The 15,734-nt window shown below is 38.1% G+C and overlaps 1 protein-coding gene across 2 annotated transcripts in view; it reads right to left on the minus strand.

Moving 5' to 3' along the window:
• Positions 1-15,734, minus strand: part of PRR5L (proline rich 5 like) — a 959,912-nt gene that overhangs the window by 376,312 nt on the left and 567,866 nt on the right. The gene's annotated exons all lie outside the window — the stretch shown is intronic.

Below are 15,734 nucleotides of genomic sequence, written 5' to 3' on the forward strand. Positions count from 1 at the left end.
ACTTGCTTCAAGTATTCTAATTATGGTAGACAGAGAGAGAGAGAGAGAAAGAAAGACAAAGAGAGAGGAGGAGAGAGTTCAAAGTGAGAGCCCATATGCTGTCAGATTTATAAAGCATTCAATGGTGCCAATGGCAGATTACGTATTGTGGGCAGTTGTCGAGCCAGGGGCTCCTCCAAATCCATAAACACTTTTTGGGAGCAACCACAAATAAATGCACATGTTCTTATGGATTCACTTTCCTGATTTAAGACAATCTGAACTGCTACCATCATAATCCACTGATACCACAAATGTCAGACTGCGATAAAAAATTGCCTGCCTTACAGAAATGCACACTAGTCCTGCAAAGACAGATTAATGACTATTTAAGTTGATCATCATAGCATGGTCAGCCATTCTCATCCACAGCCAGACCCTGTACCCAGCAATTATAGCCATATTGTTGAATGTGCACACTTCACATACCTGATTGTAAAAAATAATAATCATAATTTTAAATGCGACAATATATTTCTGTTTTGGTTCACACAGGTACACAGTGGCCCAAGTCTTCCTACTTATTTTACACAAATACACATTTGTCCTGTAAAGCCACACTGTTTAAACTGACCAAACAACAGGAGAATAAGCTATTTTCATTCACAAGTAGCCCCCACCCAGGAGTTATAGCCACTTTATTGTGTACACCTTCTCTAACTGTGAAAAAAAATATCTCAACCTCTTGGTGCAAGAATCAGGGAAAGATCAAAAAATAAGGAATAAATGCTCATAATCATGGGTACATTTTAAGTACTGGTCTTTACAGCATTGCTAAAATTACAGTTTTTGCATTAGCAAGCACATTTTTCCCTCCCATTTCCATTGTTCCAAATAACCCTCAGCTACCCTGCTGTATCACTTATCCTTAAGTATCACCAGTCCTAACCCCTGAGACTGACAGCACACCAGTGGTGGGTTGGGCAGGGAAAGGGGAGAGTAGCAGCCAGCAGTATAATATCTGATGGTCCTGCATTCTAGGAAGGATTTTTATGTCCTAACTGGGCAGAGCTAATGATTTCACATACATCACCTCATGTAACAGGAACTATTTCAGCTCCCCTTATGCTGTAGTTTTAGTGACAATCTGTCCTGTGATTATGACATAGTCCAAATCACTGGGGTTTGTATTTTTATCAGGGACAAAAAGCCTTCCTTTGCTCTCAGAGTGGGCAGAATAGCAGAGCCACTCTTTCAACACCCCCTGCCCAACTCCTTCAGCACCCAAGGTGCCAGTCAGTATTAGGTTGTCTTGTTCATAGTGAGGGCTCCATCTTCCTGTGCCACACAGCTGGGTGTGGAACACATTTTCTAAAGAATAAGAAGTGCAAAACTCAAATGTGTGTACTCAGTGATTTGCAAGAAAACCACACATTTTATGAGAAACAGGCTGAACTATTAAGTATAATCGAGGGCAGTTTCAACTTGGTTTCACACAAACAATACATAATGAGTGAATATTTCAACTTATTTCTTACAAATGCATACAAGTCCTGTAAAGGTTAGAATGCAAGAGGATAAGCTGCTTTCAGCCACCCCCCCCCCCCACCCCAGATTTAGTGATTGCAATCCTCATAGATTTGTCAGAAAACCACAACTTTTACGAGTACAGGCCAAAAATAAAAGGCAAAGTCAGGGGCATTCTGTGAACTCAGAGACAGCTTCAGATTTGTCTCACAAACAGTAGCCATGTAGAGAATAAATATTCCAGCTTATGTCATACAAAAGCAAACAAGTCATATAAAACCAATCTGTAAACTGAGCACACACAAACAGGATACATTGGTTTCATCCATATCCACTGCTCCCATTTAGTGACTTCAATCCTCAGTGATTTGTCAGAAAAGGACAACATTTACGAAGCATGTACAAAATATTAGACAAATTTGACAAGGACATTTTCTGTGAAACTGAGGGTAGCTTCAGCCTTGTTTCACATAAAAATAGTCAGAGTGTAACTATTTTGATTTACTTCACATAAATGTACACTAGCCCTTAACACCAAATTTTTATATGAAAAGGGCAAGCTGCTTTTATCCACAGCACAGATAGCTGCCTCTTAACTGGTTGTCTGCCAGTATGATTAAAAAAAATACTTAACTGAAGTTACCACAACTGTGACCTGCAGTTGTCTTTTAAACTGGCGATCCACAAGAGCAGCTATCCCTACTGTACTACTTACTACTCATGTTACTGTTCTAGCAAGTCATGGGAAGGCAATGAACAGAAACCTTTAGATAGCCACTCATTTATTTATTCTTTCCAGTAAAGAAAAAATAAAGTGCCCAAGCTGAAGAATGACACAAGGTAGTGCATGCATAAATGGCAGGCACCAGGAGTATATGAAGGTAAATACTTGAGCAAGTGTCTGCCATTAATTGCCTTTTTGCTAAATAATTAAAACATTATGTTATGATCGCTTTTTATATGCAGCACATAAGCCAACTAATATGAGTTAGCAGTGCTGAAAATAACAGAACGTTTTAAAATTAAATTATTTTCTAAGGTGGTCATGGGCATCCCTAGAGCTGTAGGCCTTGGGCAACCACTTGAACTGGCCCTGTTGTAATCCACTTATGGCACTTCCATCTAAAGCTGATTTTAAAGTGTATTTCCACTCTTCCCATGCATCTTTGTTTTAAAATTAATTTAACTTATGGATATACTTCTGATAATAAAGCTGCAAGTGGTTCAAAAACAAAATAAATACTATGATATGTGTCTGATATTTTAATTTCTCTGCTGACCCAGCTTTTCCTTGAGACCCTCCAGATAAAATATCAACTTAGATGCTGGCAATGATTTATATATCCCAGCAATGCATTGTGGGTATTCAGAACTCCATTCTGCTTTAGGGGAACAGCTACTTACTTACATTATGGTTTCACTAATATATCTTCATGTTATTTTTTATGTAAGGTGCTCTGTCTATGAGACACAGCTGACAAATTGTCTTACTGGTATATAATACTCTCTTGTTACACTTAGTTTAGAACAGCAGTTCATCCATTAATTTTGGTAGTGAAGCACAGTGAGTTCAGTGTTTCACAATGTTATGCCAGGGGTTTGCATCTTCAAGCAAGTTTTCAAGGGGTTATCCTTATCAGCACAATCAATTCACACTTTTTACATCAAATAATGTACAATTTGATATTATATATGATAGTGAAATTACTATCATCAATAAGGGTTTGTTATTTAAACTATCATCAATAAGGGTTTGTTATTTAAATTTGCTGTGGAAAGTGTGATAATATACCTTAATACAAAAACATGACTATGGCCAAGTGCACTCTTCCTGTGCCTTAGGTACATTTTAAATCTCATAAACTGATCAATTTTTCCCAATAACATTCAAACTGTATTATTAAATGTACATAGAGCTCTGGGCAATTCCACATGTTACATAATATGGACACAATTACGGTTTCCAAATTTGTCAGCACCTCAGGCACACTCTGGTGAAACCCTAAGATTCTTAGGAATCCAAGCTGATAATTGCTCCCGTAATGCCAGACAACTTTTTTTTTTCATTGAAAGGTAGGAGGGGGTCCTACTTTATGTAGGTTAGCCACAGTTATAGTATACAGGTGAGACATCAACTAGCTTGAGTTCAGTATGTCATACTGTGGTATATTATTTTAATCAGGGATCTGGATGTCAATAAATGGTGTGATCAACATCCAAAGTGTATCAGATGTTTGCTATGGAGAAACACATTTATATCACCTACCGTTTCAGAACACCTAAATGCAGGAGAAGAAGCGATGAGAAGCTCATAAGTCACAGTAGAATGACAGGATGATGAGGAAATGTGAACACACATGGAAACAAACAGACTACATGGGCTTCAAAAGTTAAATCTGTAGTGGAAAAGTATAAAGAAATAAATTCAGAACTGTGAAGTAATGTAGTGCAAATGTATGGGTATGCAAGATGAAAGCATCCCCTAGACTATATAAAAAGTTATCTCCCTTTAAAGCTCCAATGATGCCCAAATGAATGTAGTGGAAGGGAAAAGTCAATATGATGGGCATGAGAAAATCATCAATTTACAGCTGAAGTTAAGATGGTGACTGACTTCATAGGTTCATAGGTATACACTAGACTGACAACCACAAGCCATTTTTAAGCCCAGCCATATGTCCCAAATGTATCAAACAGGTTTGGTGCCCTAGAGGTTATTTTTAGGAGTATGTGTAAGATAGAGCATGGGTGGTCAAACATTTACAGGTTGCCTTTATCCATTATAGACATACGTGTCATACTGTGGTTAGATTTCTGATTTCCCATCCGTTTTCTCAAGTTAAGCTTCAACAAGGTCAGGGAAGAACTCTGCTTCACATGGATATTTCAGAGAAGATGTACTGTCTGAGACACATACCCATCCCTCCAACATGTCTTATTTAAAATCCCTGGATTGGGTAGCTCTAATGCTATTTGTTTTGCAGATATGCAAGAGGTCCATCAGAGCAGGGTCTTTGGATGCCTTCTATGCTAGACACAGATCACCCATTGGAAGTCTGTAGGAGAGAGAGTACAGGGCTAGGGATCTGAGTTGATTCACATGGGACACATTTTTTAAGCTCTGTATTTTTTTTGTGAGGGACCTCTGTGGACGTTCCAGTTGCTGCATGTGACTAGTTAGGCACATTCTGAATGGGACATTGTCCTCAATGATGGGTCTGATGAGGGCTGAGTACAGTGGAATGATGACTTCATTGAAACTAGATGCTATGCCCTTTCTTATAAGATGAGCAGCATAGAATGATTTCCTTTCTAGGTTAGACACATGTTGGTTGAAAGCCAAGTTACTGTCTGCATACATCTCCAAATCCCTGACTACTGGGTCTACTCTTACGGGTGTGTGCTATCATTGAGGTGGTTTCCTGGAGTAGCTAACTTCCCAAAGGATAGCATTATGCATTTCTTGGCACTCAGTTTTAAACTATGCTAATATCACTAGTTATTTCTCTGTATTAACCCTTCCTGGAGGATATTAGTGCTTTGGGGAGATTCTATGACTGCTCCCAGTTTGCAGACATCTGCAAACTTGGTCAGCCAGAGGCCCTTGATGTTGGCCTTGATATCTGAGAAGTAGATGCCAAAAAGGAGAGAAACCAGCCTTGAGTCCTGAGGGACTCTGCTTTGTGGAAATGGACTCCCCGATTCTAACATTCTGGGTCCTATTTGAGAGCTAGCTGGAAATCCAGTGTGTAGCATAAGGCTTTAAGCTCAACTCTGAGTTTGTTTACATTGCTGGAGTAGGGCATTGTATCAAATGCCTGTGCCAGGTCAAGGTAGGCAATATGTACCATTTTGCCCTCATCCATTGCCTTACAGTTTAAAAAAAATACATATTAAACACATTACTTATCCTTACGCTTTGTGAAGATTGTGGCCTTTGTTTTACATCCTAATCACTGTTGTATACTTTGTGAAGATTGCGGCCTTTGTGTTACATCCTAATCACTGTTGTATGCTTTGTAAAGATTGTGGCCTTTGTGTTACATCCTAATCACAGTTGTATACTTTGTGAAGAGTGCGGCCTTTGTGTTGCATCCTAATCACTGTTGTATACTTTGTAAAGATTGAGGCCTTTGTGTTACATCCTAATCACTGTTGTATACTTTGTAAAGATTGTGGCCTTTGTGTTACATCCTAATCACTGTTGTATACTTTGTGAAGACTGTGGCCTTTGTGTTACATCCTAATCACTGTTGTAATCTTTTATGTTTATATTATTTTTCATGTCATGTTTCAAAATGGCATGAAAGGATCAATACTTTTCCCAGTAACCAAATGATCAAATAAAGTAAAATAAATAAAGATGACAACAGACTAGGCTGGAAGTGAAAAGAAATGATGTTAAAATGTAAGAGACATTTGCTTGTTATGTGTAAAACAATATAGCCATGGACTAGATGATAACTGTACAAGATCCTGTATGGAACAAATTTCTATACACAAACATTTGAGAGCAGGTTATATCATATAACTCCATCCAGGCTAAAGAGTGCAATCAAAAAATGTTAATTTTGTACTTATTTTAAATAATACCTATATCACTGTCCCTGATTTCACAGATATTCTGATTTTGTCTTATAATTTTACTCTGTCACACTAAATCAAGTAATCAGAGTTTTACACTTATTGTCTAAAAGAGACTTTATTATATGATTTTTTTATCACTGAAGAGAATTCTCTTCAGCAAAGACGTTGAGAGTTACAGTATCAGTTGTTCTGCCAGTATGTATAAAACCTGAAGATTAGAAGCATCATCTCTTCTTAAACTCCTGGCTATGTTGTGTGTTTTTTTTAGGAGGATGTGTCCACCATCAGGGCTTACCTAGGCGGGGCATTATATCATTGGTAAAATGACAAAATACTGTTACTATAACTAAAGATCTTTGAATTTGTTGGTTTGACAGACATGTTACAAAATATCAAGATAACATACTATGACTGTACAAGTGTTGCTGGTTCTGTGATGCACACAAATGGAGAAAATAGGCTTTCTCAAGAGAGTGCAAAGAAAATTTACAAGATGCCAATGTGATGTTCAGAATATTAACTATTCATTACAGACTTCAATTCTTGGGCTTCTTTTCCATTCACTACTGCTTTATAAGAGGCAGATCATGCTTATGGTTCAAAGCTTTATAAAATAAGGAGTTTAGAATTAATTTATTCTGAAAAATAATTATGCATAGTACTCTATGTTACCAACTTGGACCTGGTAGATCTGTTAAGACATTTCAAATTTGCTTCTTACAGCTGTTCATTTATGGAGTAAACTCTTAATTCATATATGAAATTAAAGTTCTATGAACACATTAAGATGTTAATAGATTCCTGGGTTGGCCATTTAGTATGGTTTGCAAAGTGGAGTCTTTATTCTAATATGTCCTCTTACCCGACCACAGGTATACTTTGAACTATGACTTCACAGTTTAATTTCTCCAACTCACCAAGTCTTTGGGGTTTCTAATACCATGATGGGAATAAACCCCATCCCTAAGTAAAAGTATGATTAAAGTTCATGAAATTAGTATTGTTTCAGTCTTTGATGTTAGCCAAAAGTGTTCTTCGCAACAACAACAATGTGCCCAGTAATGACTCCTGCAATTCATATGGAGTTACATGTGTTGGTAGCATATCTAAATACGACTGTAAATTCTTTTTTATGAGATCCATTGCTCCTACTTCTACTGGAACTGTCTGGGTATACATCTTCCACATTGCCCTTGTTCTGCCTGCAAATCCTGGTATTTTATGACTTTGTGTCTCCCTGTAAGTAAGACACTATGATTACTGGGTGTAGCAGTTTCAGTGGTCGATGTTACTTTTGTCTTATTTTCTTGGACTACTGTATCTGGTTTTCTTGGATCTACCTTTTGAACTGTTGGTAATATGTGATCCTGTGCGGTATAAACATCATCATTCTATATAATGCTTCATGGCTCATGTTTGCAGTGCTTCTCAACTACTTCAATATTGTAATGTTTACACAATCCTCAATGCAACAGTCTTGCTGCATTATTATGCCTTTCAGTATACAAGCCTTCTGCCATTAATGTAGCACATCCAGCAAAAAGATGTGTGACTGTTTTCAGTTCTGCTTTACAGAGCCCACATTAGTCTGTTTCTCCCACATATTCAATGGACTTTGTAAACTAATGTGTATGTAGTCCACTATCCTGGGCTGCCAATATTAACCTTTCATCTTTTGGTTTTCCATTCCCATTTGACAGCAATATGCTTCTGCTAAACTAAGCATTGAAATCATCTTAGACTTGTTCTCCTCATGTTTTAAAACTCTCACTATGTTTGGAACCACTGAAGTCAGCAGATATGTATGCAGTCCTGTGGATGCAGATCTATACATGCAATCAATTTCAAGGAGCCAATACCTTCTTTAGAATGAGGAATATATAGTCTTGGTATACACCGATTTTTAGGTATCATTTGATATGCATAAAGCATATTTCTTGTTTTCATGTCTAACTCATCCAGTACCTTTTGGGGCCAGTCAGTCACCCCAAAACTGTAAGTTAGAATGGGAAAAGCAAATTAGCTTATACATTGGACTATGTTTCTAGATGTGCAGCCACGGTGGTACATCGGTAGCGTTGTTACATCACAGCAACAGGTTCTCCTGTTTGATTCACTGCTGGAGTGCCTTCTGTGTGGAGTCTGCATGTCCTCCTCATGGTCGAGTGGTTTCCGAAAGACATGTGTGAATGGGTGTGCCTTCACTGAAGGTTGGGTGTCGGGCTGGCAACTTGGCACCATAAAAAAATCTACTGCCAATCATTAGCGAACTGGAGTTCCGCTGTGGCGACCCCTAACAGGAAAAGCCAAAAAGACAAGCAAACTATGTTCCTAGATATCAGGGCTGTCTTCAGTATTGAATTTTAGTCTTCTAAAATATTCCACACTGAGTTTTGTTCGCATTTGTTCATGTTTTACTGTTGATCCTTCATCAGTTTCCAAATATTTATACAGTCCTTCCTGCTCAATTTCCTTTATATTATATTTATGTCCCAGACTGATGTTTTCTTGGTGCTGCAGCTTTCCTGCTTTAAATGTTACTTATGCAGAGTTACCAAAGCCAAATGACATTCTTAAGTCATTTGAGAAAGTTTTGACCACTGGCAGTTGTGCTTTCAGCTCGTCATCTGATGAACTATACATTTTTAAATCATCCACAAAAAGAAGATGGGAAGCCTTTATTTATACTTTGTTTTCTAGGAACCAGATTGTAATCATGACCTAATCTGTTAAGAAGAAAGCTTAATGGGTTAGTGGGTTAAGGACAAGATGAAAGGGCATCAATGACAAAGTGTCACCCTTTGAATTTTTATCCCTGGGATAATAATTTGTCCTTTAGCATGGCTTAGTTACAAAGTGCTTTGCCACTGATTCTTGGTCAGTGTAATGTAATTAATCAATGTGGCTATATCTTATACATCTGTATTACCCATGAATGAGGAATACTGTCAAAAGCTTTTTTGTAATCTATCCATGCTATACTTAGATTTGTCCCCTTTTTACAATTCTCCTCTGTTCTATATGACTTTCTTTTATTACCTTTTGTTCTGTTGCCATGATTGAGTTTTCTTTTAAATGACTACAAACTTTTTAGCATCAATTTCAGTATATAGTTTATACCTCATTGGAAAGCAAGTTATTGGTCTATAGTTTTTAGGATAGTTTGCAGGTTCACTCTTAAGAAGCACTATGATTTTTCCTGCTGTTAACCAGGTTGGTGTCTGTCTGGGATGTATGTATAAGTAGTTCTTTCTCAGTACTAAATCTTCAAATAAAGATGTTAATGCTTTTAGCCAGAAGTCTGGCATTGCATCTGGGCCTGGTGTTTCCAATTAGGAGCTTTTCTTAATTTTGTTTCAGATTCTCTGGCAATTACTTCATCGCATTTCATATCCTGTACATTTGAACTTCTTACTAATTTTTTTACTTCTATCCATTCAGCATCTTCGTTATGTTCCACAGGATCTTCATAGATAGTTCTCAAAAATGTGTCTACTTCTTCTTCTTTTGTTTTTTTGGTGGTGCTTCTATTCCTTTTGCTTTATGTCCCAATTTTCTATAAAACCTTTTTGGGTAATTAATGAATTGCTTATTCCGTACTTTTCCTTTATATTTATCTGCACATCTTCTAAGATTTTTTGCCAATGCTGATATCTTTAGTTTATTATCTGCAATACTGTATAATAGATCTTGTATAATAGATCCTGGTCTGTTCTGATATTCCGCATTGATTTTATCACATCTGTCTTAATAAGTATTTTTGTTGATCTGTTCCCTCTTCTATACTCTATTAACTGTGACACTTCTTGCCTTAATTGCTTTATTATTTTCTCTTTTTGGTGCTTCTATGATAGCATTTGTTTTTTTTTTCTCTTCCTTTCCCTTATTGTTCTATGTTTCTGTGGTAAGAGTTTATCTGTCGTTAATTTGGTTACACAGTAATATAACTTATTTACTTCTGTTATATCAAATGAATTTCTGTTAACAGTCTTAATTACTGTATGGGTCTATATTAGATCACCGAATGCTTAAAAAAGCGAATGGTAATTAATCGACCCTATGTAAGTGAAAGCTTACAATTTTGAACTGTCAGAACAGCGATTTTTATCGCTGTTCCAACAAAAAATAAATAAAAATACTTTAAACATTACATTAAGTGGGGGGCTTTGCCCCTCACACCCCCCTACTAAAATATACCAACTCCGAGACAGCACTACAGTGCCAAAAATGGCAAAGTAATGAAGCGGCCAAGCGAATTCTTTCCCAGGGAAAGAATTCGCTTAAAAGCCACTCCGATATTTTGCCGTTTCAGGCTTTTGAGTTCAACCAAGATGCATTTGAAAGAATGCGTCTTCAGTCTTCTAATAGGGAACCTACTGTATTCATTTTTTTTTATCAGACTTCTAACATTTTGGGTCTTATTGACTTTCTGTAATCTATTTCTGTCATTAGTCTTAATATGTCTATCCATGCCTATTAAATCAAGCAACTTTTCCCTTATATCATTTTCTTCTAAACTTCTAAACTGAGGCACATTCTTTGTTCTTTTTTTCCTGTGAGCATTCTACAGAAAGTTCCAGAACATCTTCCAGTGGCATATTCTCTTCAGCTGAATCCTGTGTCATCCATTGCACTTTCATATGGGGACTCACTGGCCTACCACTCCACAATATTAATTGCATCAGTTGCCATTGTTTTCTGCTCCTTCCCTCACTTTGCAACTCCAGTTGAACTTTTGTACTGGTTTTCTACTGAAGACTCCAGAGTATCTTCATGTAGCAAGTGATCAGATGCTTCCCATTACATGTGTTTCTCCTTAATTTAGGAATTCATCGTTCCTTTAATCTGTAATCACTAATCCTCTTTTCTACTTTACCCTCTTTGTTTTCTTATTTTTTTTGTATTGTAAAAATTTCCATATCTGGATGCCTTTGCCTGTATTTCTCTTCAAATATCTTTGATACTGCTTTTTTTATTGATTTGTTTTGCTTTCTTCTTTGCATAAATATTGCACCATATTAAATCTCTTTTTCTTTCCGATGTCCATATTTCTTCATCGGGTGTCTCCCACTCCACCTATTTCTCTTTACTTGGGGGACACATTGTTTCATTCTGCTGTGATATAACCTGTATTAGACTTCATACACTAAATCCTTCACTCCACAGGTATTCCATAACTCCAGCTTGTATTTGTTTAACTTCTACTTTACTAATCTTGTGTTCTACATTCCTCTTTTACGATCTTATGTTTTGTATTGTGAAATTTTCCATATCTGGCTGCCTTTGCCTGCATTTCTTTTCAAATACCTTTGGAGCTGCTTTTTTGTATTGATTAGTTTGGCTTTTTTCCTTTGCATAAATATAGCAGTATATCAGATCTGTCTTTCTTTCCCATGTCCATGTTTATTTTTTACACCTTTCAAAACTCTCTAGGTTTTGTTCCTTATATATGCACTTCCTCTCTCACTAGTTTTTCCAAACAGCTCAACGTTTCTTGGTCTATATAATGTTTTTCATGGCTCTGTTGTATTAATGAACACAAATTTGCATCTGAAGCCTTTGACAGTTTTTCTTGTGCAAGTATGTTTCTTTCCTGTAATTTCTCTCAATCTTTTTGAATATCTTCTATTTGGAAATTCTGGGCTTCTTGCATAATAATAACAATACATTATTGATTCCTTATCCTCAATAGTTCACTCTATCATCTTTATGGCTCTTTTTTGGCCTGTCATTTTTTTTTGTGGATTATGACCTATGAGGACTTGACTGTGAGCAAAAAGCCCTGTGCTCATGTAGTGTGCTTGATTCCTGACAAGGGTGGGGGGTAGAAAATAGATGAAATGGCTAATGCTAGCTCTCTTTCCTCAAGGGGAGGGTGTGGGTTTAGCCACTGCTTTTATATCCTTTAGCAAAGCTTTTCCCCAGACTTCACCACATCACCTTCTGTGGAACAAATGCAGTTTGTGGGAAGTACTTATGCAGAGTCAGTAGTAGAGGACTGGAGTCAAAAAAGTGGTTGTGTAGCACTTAGCAATGCAGTTGCTGCAAAATGTGCTTGACTTTCTGGCTGAGTTTCCGAGTGGAGAGTTTCCATGTCATCCTCACGTCCATGTGTTTTCACTGGTCTCCATTTTCTTCTCTCTCATCCCAAAGATGTGCAGTAAAGTGAACTGGTGATACTCCAAATTGGCCTAGGTTTATGTTTAGAGTGTGAAAGACTATGTGCATGTGCTCTGGGACAGGTCAGCGTTCCATCCACAATTATTTACCAATTTATTTTTGTTGCTTGTCTGGCCTAGTCTCTAGTTCCTCGTGTCCATGAAATGGATGCAGCAGGTTTTGAAAATAGATAACTTAATCAATTAGCAGGAAAATTATGCAGTGCTTCAGGAACTTTTTTTTTCAAATAGAAATTCTATTGATTTTAACATATACATATATCACACTATCACAACGAATTGCAGATTAACCATGAACAACAATATAGAAGAGATCCAAAACATAACATATAATATACAATATATACATATGTGCTGTTAAGAAAGTACAGTTGTGTACACTTACCATAAATGTAAATGTTCGAGTGTATTCACTGTTGCAGTCATTACATTTGGGTAATCTGCTGGCAGGTTGCCCTCAGTCAGCCTGATTAACAAAGTCTTGGGTCCTGCGTCGGTTGCTGTCCCTTCTTCCATGATATCAGGTCATCAGGGGTATAAAACATGCAGCCGATGCCATTACATCAGTTTTTCTTGCCCCAGATATCAGGTGCCCCCCAAATGGGGAGCCATATATATATATATATATATATATATATATATATATATATATATATATATATATATATATATATATATAAAATAAGAAACACAAAAATATACCTCCAAACAAAAGCAAATACAGCAAAAAGGCTTTTAAGCATAATAAAAGAAAGAAGAGGTATAGTAAAAGAAAAACAGGGGGCTGGAGGGAGGGTAACCAGGACTGCAACAGTGAATACACTCGAACATCTACATTTATGGTAAGCATACACAACTGTACTATGTTCATCGTGTTTCACTGTTGCAGTCATTATTTGGGTAGATTCCCAAAGCTAAGGTTGGGAGGATGGATTTATACAGCATTATGACCAGCAATAAGGCCCCGCAAAACAGCAGTGGCAAAGCCAGCTCTGGATTTAGAGGAAATTGGTAAGTGATAATGCTTGGTGAAAGTATGAACTGAACTCCAGGTAGCAGCTTCTAGAATATACCTGGTAGGAACACCTCTGAGAAAGGCTGCTGAAGTAGATGCAGCCCTGGTGGAATGAGATCTGATCCCCTGGGGGATAGGTTTTCCATGGTGCTTATAACAGAAATGAATACAATGGCTTATCCATTTATAAATGGTTTGCTTTGAAATAGCCTTCCCCTCTGCCCCTGCAGCAAATGCTACCAGCAGTTGTTCAGATTTTTTTTTGAGATTTAGTCCTGTCCAAGTAGAATCTAAGTTGTCTGTGTACATCCAATGAATGCAGAATCCGCTCTCCCTTGTTCTGTGGATTGGGAAAGAAAGTTGCAAATGAATGGACTGATTAAGAGTCACACTGGATACCACCTTGGGCATGAATGATGGATTGGTCCTGAGTGACACCCTGTCCGCATGAAAGATGATGAAAGGCTCCACTGCCATAAGGGCCTGTAATTCAGATATCCTTCTAGGTGACGTTATTGCTAAAAGGAAGGCTGTTTTCCAGGAAAGAAATTTTAAGTCTGCAGTTGCAGCTGGCTCGAAAGGAGGTAGAGTGAGTCTCTCCAATACAAAGTTAAGGTCCCAGGTAGGGGTTGGAACTCTCCTGGGTGATCTCAAGTTTTTGGCCCCTCTGAGATACTGCTTTAGGAGAGGATTAGAGAAAAGCGGGGGTGGGGGTGGGGTTCGGTGTTGTAATGAGCTGAAATGGCTGAGGCATGAATTTTTATGGAAGAAAAAGACAGGCCCTTATGAAGCATCTCAGTTAAGTACTGCAAATTCTGAGGTAAATTGGGCACAGCTGTGCTCAACCCTTGAGATTGATTCCAGGCACAGAATCTTTTCCATTTGTCAGCATAAGATTTTCTAGTACTAGGTCTTCCTGACTCTAAAATGACATCCATCACAGGTTTGCTGAGGGATGCTAAGGGTGAATTTAAGTGATTTGCCAAGCTGCAAGATTCAACGTTTGGTGTTGAGGGTGCAGAATTTGGTTCTCCTGCTGAGACAGTAAGGAAGGTGTCTGAAGCAGGTGCCATGAAGAAATGTGTGACACACTGCATAGGATTAGGTACCAGTGCTGACGAGGCTAGTCTGGAGCAATCAAAATCATTTTTGGTTTGCCTTGTTTGACTTTTAGTAGAACTTTAGAGAGCAAAGGCAGAGGGGGAAAGGCATAGACTGATAGGTTTTTCCAGCTGAAGGACAGAGCATCCACTTTCCAGGCTTTTTTGTGATGAGTTCCTGTGCAAAATTTGTCCAACTGGTAGTTCTGGGGTGAGGCAAAAAGATCTTTGTCTGGGCTCCCCCATTTGTGTGTCAACATGTTGAAAATCTATGGTTCCAGTTTCCATTCGTGAGGGTCCATGAGATTTCTGCTTAGTTCGTCTGCCAGAACATTCTGCTTTCCTGGCAGGAATTGAGCTTTTAGTTGTACATGGTAGCTCAATGCCGTGTTCCACAATGCCATGGTAAGAATGTGTACCCCCTCTGCTTGTTTATGTACCACATAACTGTGGTGTTGTCCGTTTTTATCAGTAATTGTCCTGGATGAAGGTAGTCCTTGAAGGCTGTCAGTGCATTCTGTACAGCTAGCATTTCTTTTTGATTGATATGAAGGTGCATTTGATTTGGGCTCCATTTGCCCTGAATGCACTTCCCTGCCAGATGAGCCCTCATGCATGGTCTGATGTGTCTGCAGTTAGGGTTTGGGCAGCAGGAGGTGGTGTGAATGACAGTCCCTTGTTTTAGTGGCAGGCCTCTGCCCACCCTAGGAACTCTAGGCGCAGGCATGGTATGATAGGAATCATTGTTTCCAGGCTGTGACAATGTTGACTCCATAAACTTTTTAAGTACCAAGGAAGTTTCCTCATATGCAGTCTTGCATATGGAATTAGAAGAATGCATGAGACCATGAATCTGAAGTCTTGCAGTATTTGCCTTGCAGATAGCAGGGTTTTTGTGGCCACCTGTTTGAAGTAAGTCACCAAAGGAATTTGTTTTTCTGGCATAAGGAAAGCCATCTGGGCAGTTGTATTCAAGCTTGCACCCAGGAATGTAATTTTTTGAGAGGGTACCAGTTGAAATTTCCTTTCATTTATGGTATTCCCTAGACACGTTAGAAGTCTTTTTACAAATGCCAGATGTTTTAGAAGAATGGCCTGGTTTTCTGCCTGAATTAGACAATCGTCCAGGTATGGATATATTTGAATATTTCTTTTCCTGCAAAATGCAATTACTGGAGCCAGGCACTTTGTGAATACCCTGGGCACAGTAGACAAGCCAAAGGGCAGTGCAGAGAACTGATAATGCATGCAGCCTGCTTTGAAGCATAGGAATCTTCTGCAAGATTCCCTGATTGGGATATGCAGGTAAGCCTCTTTTAAGTCGAGATTTGCCAACCAGGCATCCTT

Source organism: Protopterus annectens, chromosome 9.part0, assembly GCF_019279795.1.
Source record: "Protopterus annectens isolate FY-2018-M chromosome 9.part0, PAN1.0, whole genome shotgun sequence".
Classification (NCBI taxonomy): Eukaryota; Metazoa; Chordata; order Ceratodontiformes; family Protopteridae; genus Protopterus; species Protopterus annectens.